The sequence below is a fragment of the Geospiza fortis genome, unplaced genomic scaffold (assembly GCF_000277835.1).
Source record: "Geospiza fortis unplaced genomic scaffold, GeoFor_1.0 scaffold53, whole genome shotgun sequence".
NCBI classification, from domain to species: Eukaryota; Metazoa; Chordata; class Aves; order Passeriformes; family Thraupidae; genus Geospiza; species Geospiza fortis.
The window spans coordinates 1,922,795-1,928,837 of NW_005054305.1; positions in this window are offsets into that span (position 1 = coordinate 1,922,795).

Sequence of the window (6,043 nt, forward strand, 5' to 3'; positions counted from 1 at the left end):
GCGAGGGTGGCTGCCGTGTGGGAATGTTAAGTAAGGAATGCAGAGACGGTACTAATTAAAACACGCATCTAAGGACTGGAGGGTGTTTACAAGACCACCTATTGACAGAACTAGGGGGAATGGCGTCAAACTGAGAGAGAGTAGGTTTAGGTTAGGTATTAGGAAGAAATTCTTTAATGCGAGGGGATGAGGCACTGGAACAGATTGCCCAGAGAAGCTGTGGATGTCCCATCCCTGGAAGTGTTCAGGGCCGGGCTGGTTGGAGCTCTGAGCAACCTGGGTTAGTAGGAGGTGTCCCTGCCCACGGCAAGGGGGTTGGAACCAGACAATGTTTAAGCTCCCTTTCTGGCAGCAATGTCCCAATGGCTCAGCCTGCACGCACTGCCGGGTGCCCAAGCCTCGTCCTTGGGCCAAAAACAAGGGGGAAAAGCAGCGCCATGTGTTGTGCGGCCACTGGGGACGAAGTGATTGCGGTGGTGGCCTGCGCTGTGTCAGGGGCTGACGCCTCACATCTGGCAGCCACAGTGAAATGAAAAGAGTCAACTGAAGAGTCAGCTGGGAAGGGGCCTCATCAATGTGTATAAATATCCAAAGGGAGGGTGTCAAGAGGATGGAGCCAGGCTCTCCTCAGTGGTTCTAAGCAGTAGGACCAGAGGCAACGGCCAGAAACTGATGCACAGGAAGTTCCACCTGAACGTGAGGAAGAGCTTTACTGTGTGGGTGACTGTGGACAGGAAAAGATTGCCCAGAGAGATTGTGGAGTCCCCCTCACTGGACATATTCAAGAATCATCTGGGCACAATTTTGTGCCATGTGCTCTTGGACAATCCTGCTTGGGCAGGAAGGTTGGACCAGATGACCTTCTGTGGTCTTTTCCAACCTGACAGATCCCATGTTTCAGTGATTCTGAGTCCCACCAAGTTCCTGGTGGTATTACAGCAGATGTGCTTCCAGCAGCGTTTCCTTAGTGTTTGTGGGCCCCTTCTCACAATTATGTTTGCAGACACCTTTGAAATAGATTACTCAGCTGCTGCTCAGCTGTGCAGTTGTGCAGACAGCTGCCAGCCCTTGGTACAGGTATGTCACTGTATCAGTATATGTCACTTAGGTGTAAAGCAGGATGGATGCTTGTCTGTGTCTGGGAGATTAAAGAGGGTTCTTGGGTGTGACTTGGCACTGCACTGTGTCCCCTCCTCTCTCCAGAACACTGAAGTCTATCAGTGAGCTGCCTTTTTGAGTCCATTTGTCCAACTTGTTTTGCTTTCCTAAGTCCAGCAGTAACTCTGAAGGTGCCAGCTAGCTCTATTGTTCTGTGTATTCTGCACAGTGTTTCACAACTCACTCTATAGCATAACCACCTATTTGTGATTTTTGCCATGGTCTAGGACATTTCAGTCCTTGCTACACTTTTAAAGTGTTTATACCTCACCAAACCTTATGTCATGGCTTCCTTGCCTCAGGATATTTATGTGTCTGAGCTTGTTGTCTGCATTGACAAGTATGAGAAGTTCTGAAGAAAAAGCTGAAGATCTGACATCCATACCACTGATGTGGCAGTCCAGCTTTTGTCACTATGGATGCAGTGACAACTGGAGTTTGATTAGATTGAGTATGTTCCGGGTGTGTAACTGTGGGTTTGGTTTCCTTCAAAAGGAATCCATTATCCACACTCCATGACCCTGGATGGTGAGTGGGAGCCATCAGAGGATTCCTTTCAAAAGTGAGCTGCTGATCCTATCTAGATTACTGATGCAGAGGTACCTCATGCATTCCTAGTGTGCTCCATCCATATTACTTTCCTAGGGATAACCTGGAGTAGGTCCTACCTGAAATGCACATAAGTGTATCAAGATCTCGACATGCGGTATCTTTGCTCTGCATGCCCACTCCTATCAGTCTATGCTTGCCAGTATAGACACAGCCTCAGTTTATTTGACTGTGAATTCACCTAGTGATGTGTATACACCACTGGAGAACAGTGTGATGAATCTCAGCCAAAAGCCATGAAAAGTTTTAGAGGAAAAGATAGTACGTGACGGGGTTTCTCACAGAGAGTTTTAATTTCCTTCACAATTTCTGGTTACAGTTCACTGATCTAAAGGAGACCACAGAAGTATTTTATTATTTGGTTCTGTAAATATTCATTTGTTAATGCTTGAAGTATTTAAAAAAGGGCTATTTTTGTTTTTATAATAAACATTCTAGGTCTGTTTTATAATCTTCAAAACATTTTAGTGATTTCTATTGTTATCACATTTATGGGATTGTTGGAAATTGCTGTCAAGTTTCTAACTAGCATAAATTTGTTTATTTAAATATCAAATTTACCTGGAGACACTCTGTTTTGCTTGTAAAGTTTTCTGTCTCTTTGTCAGCTGGAACACGGAACTGCTTTCCTTGATAAGTCCTCTTTCTGGACACACTTCACTGAAGCACAGTTTGTACTGGATAAATGGGAATTTTCAGCAGCTGTAGTTTTTTTTAAAAAGCTGATAGGAGATGTTATTTATAACTCCCTGTAGCAGCTCCTCTTTAATGCATGATAATCTGCTGTGACTTTACAATGAACCACATGTGGTCTCCTGCTCTCCTTCAGTAACCAACAGAATATTTTCCAGATGAAGGATATTTTAATCACTAGGCTGCATGTAAATTTCCTGAAGGATGATAAAAGCATTTCTTTATGTTACCATTATCTTTATAAATTTAAAATTATGTTTTCCCATGTCACTTTCTTAGGAACATGAAGCAAGTAAACCTAGACTTTCTTCCATCCTTCCATGAAATAGTAATTTGCTGTACAGCTGGGAAATAGTAAAGTAGCAGGCATTCTTGTAAAACATTAAATTGCAAAATTTGGAAAAACTTATTTCATGGGACAAAAGAATATCAGTAATTTTCCAGTTTTCCACAGAAGGTGGCAGCATTCTGAAGCACTGATGTCAGTGTGAACTTGCTAGCAAATGCCGCTGTTGAAAGAACACAAACTTTACAGAAATTTACTCTCCTTGGAGGTTGTGGTGAATATAAACAGGAGTGCTTGGGCATGAATTGTTGGTGAACTGGGGAACCTGGGGAGGGAGGAGAAACTGCATTCACATAGGGGGAGTATATGAGTAGGACAGATTTAACCCCAGAAGATTTAACCCCTTTGTTAATTCAGCCATGTTTATTTACCACTGCAGTAATACTGCGGGAGTGACTCTTGTCTGAAGCTATGTGAAAAATTACTTGATTTTAGGTTATGCCTTTTTTTCACGGAATAACTCAGCTGATAATGGATCACTAATTGCAGAGAATGTCCTGTTGGGCTGCAGCTTTGGGAGATGACTGTCACCAGAGAATGGAAGCTTCTCCTATTATTTTCTCCACTTCCTTTACGCACTCCCAGCAGTGTTCTCCAGCTCCTTAACCGTGCCAGCCTCCATCTAGCACCTGAGGGACCCCCATAGACATGCAAATTTAACCTGAGCTAGCAAAAAACAAAACCAAAACAACAACCAAAAAACCAAAACAAAAGCAGTGGAAAAACTGTCGTATTCTACCAGAGTAAGAAAGCCTGAGGACCGTGTGACTGGAATCAGGATAAGAAAAGACAGGGGAGGAGGAAGCGCAAGCCTTCCCCTTTTGGCATGAAGGAGCTGTTACCATTGACAGCTGCCTGTGAAACCGCAGCCTTAGGGCGGGCTGCACAGTTACAGGATTGAGCTCCTGATCCCAAACTCCATCCCAGCGGTCCTACCAGCACGCGGGCTTTACAGGCCCCTTTGACATGGAAACACGCTTCCCACCCTGCCCTCCTTTTTATCAGACATCTCATCTGAGCAAGGAAGTGGTGACAGACAACCAAAAGGCAGGAGCTGCTTAACCTTTCACCGGTAATTAACCTTGCAAGCACCGCTGGAGCCTCAGAATGCCTCAGACAGGTGAGGTAAGGCCACACGGGAAGCTCATTTAAACCAGTGGCTTTCTAATCACTTCGTATACGGAATATTTAAGGAACTGGAGGAGCAGCTGAGACAGCACAGGGCTCCAATTTTCCTCCTTTCAGCAGATTCAAAAAGTCCCTCTATCCTGCAAAGAAGGGAGAAGTTGATTTTTGCATCTCCAGTAGAAGGAATGAGACAGGAAAATTGGATCCTTAAGAGGAAGAGATGCTTGCCTATCTGCTTACCAGATTTTTCCTTTTCTTCTGTTGGAATGAAAATTAAACAACAACCCAAACCCAAAAAGTGGCTGAGATATTCCACAGCAGATTGGCTGCAGCGGAGTTACCTGGGGGGACCCAGCATGTATGCTGGAGGTCAGTAGTAGGTCCCCAGGGTGAGACTCTTAGGCTTCTTTCTGCCTTTCTTATTCATTGGCTTGAGCACTCCAAGGCTCTTTTTTACAAGCTGGCATGCTGGGATGAGAACCTCAGTAAGTGGCACAGGTTGAAGTGTGCCTGTGTGTTACAGCAACTCGATGACTTAGGGAATAAATGTTTCCTTTTTTTTCCCTCGGGGTGATGATGCGTTGAGCTGAAGAGACCCGGGGAGAAGAAGACTGCAGGGCTAAAAGTCTTGTTCCTGGCAGGTGTGAGTCACTGGCAGGAGCCAGGTAGCTACAGGAGTTGTAGCTGGAAGAGGCAGTTCCCCTCTGAAATTCCTGTGTAGATGGCACATGGGACAGCAAGGAATGCAGAATGCCCTGGCTGCCTGGAGTTAAAGAGCTTTACAGGGCAGTTTGTTGAAAAAGTGGGGAGCCATGTTCAAAATGGGGAGATGTAGAATTTGAATAGTTGGTTTTCTTTTGGTGGTTTTCTTTTTGCAGGGAAGCAGGAAAAAACATTGGGCTGGGACTTGTCTACTTTGCTTGCATGCTGAATGTGAATTTGGGTTTTTGGTGGGTTTTTTTTCAGGGGAAGAGGGTAACAGGAATAAAAAAACCTGCAGATAGCTACATCTGGAGGGGAGGCTGGTATAGTTGGCTTACAGAGATTTGGGTCTGGGACAGAGTCGATATATGTGGAAGTGGTACACAGGGGTCTAGACCATTGCAGAAAAAGGGAGAAGGCTGTTGTCTGAAACATTTGGGAACTGCTAAGATAAAGTAAGCTGCTCCATTCTGTTGATTTGAAGGGCTCAAACCCTTGACTATGAGGTGTCAGCTGGAAATTGCAACTTGCAGCATGAAGAAGGTAAGGAGAAGCTTCCTGAACCACATCTGGGGAGTAATTCTTGAATGTGGAGCCCTTTTCCAATCTCTGTAATGATGAGTCTAGGCCTCGGAGTGACTGCACTGCAACAGTCAACATGTTGGTACCTGAAGTGTGACACTCAGCGCCACATTGACAGGAGCATGTTGACATGCCTGGAGTCACTGCTGCTTTATTGGCATTTTTTTGAAACCAGCTCTTGTGGAGTTGTAGACTGTCATCCACAGACCTTTCTGCTAAGTATTTTAAATGGTGCTGTTATGTGTCTTGGTTTCTGAAAAGAGCATTAATTCTTCTGTTCAGTGCGAAACATATACCATGGATTTGTTTCTCTGTATTCAAAGAACCATATTTGCCTATTGGAAATTTTCAGGTTTTTAAAGTATTTTCTTTTTTTTTTTTTTTTTTTTTTTTTTTTTTTTTTTTTTTTTTTGCCAAGAGTGGAAAAAATAAATTACACCTTTGTCTTGGTCTTTTATGATCTGGTGCTAAGACAGCTGAGGCCACAAATGGCTCTTGGGTGACTGAAGGCCTCACAGAGAAAAAGAACTGTACTATGCATTGACTCCAAGGGATAAATGTTAAGAGGTGAATGTTCTGGAGCATGTATGTGATATGTCCTGTCTTAGTCAGGAGGGTGGAACTAGATATCTCTAGAGGACCCCACCAGCTTCAACTCCAGCTACTTTGGCATTCTGAACTAGGAAAAAAGTTTTTTTCAGAGGTAGGTGTCTGCAGCCTTTATGGCCTGGAATTTCATTTTTGTTCTACTCCATCTTTTCGGTAAAAAGTACATTGAGAACTAACAACTTTCTCCCACCTTCAGCATTACCTATCTCTGTTGAT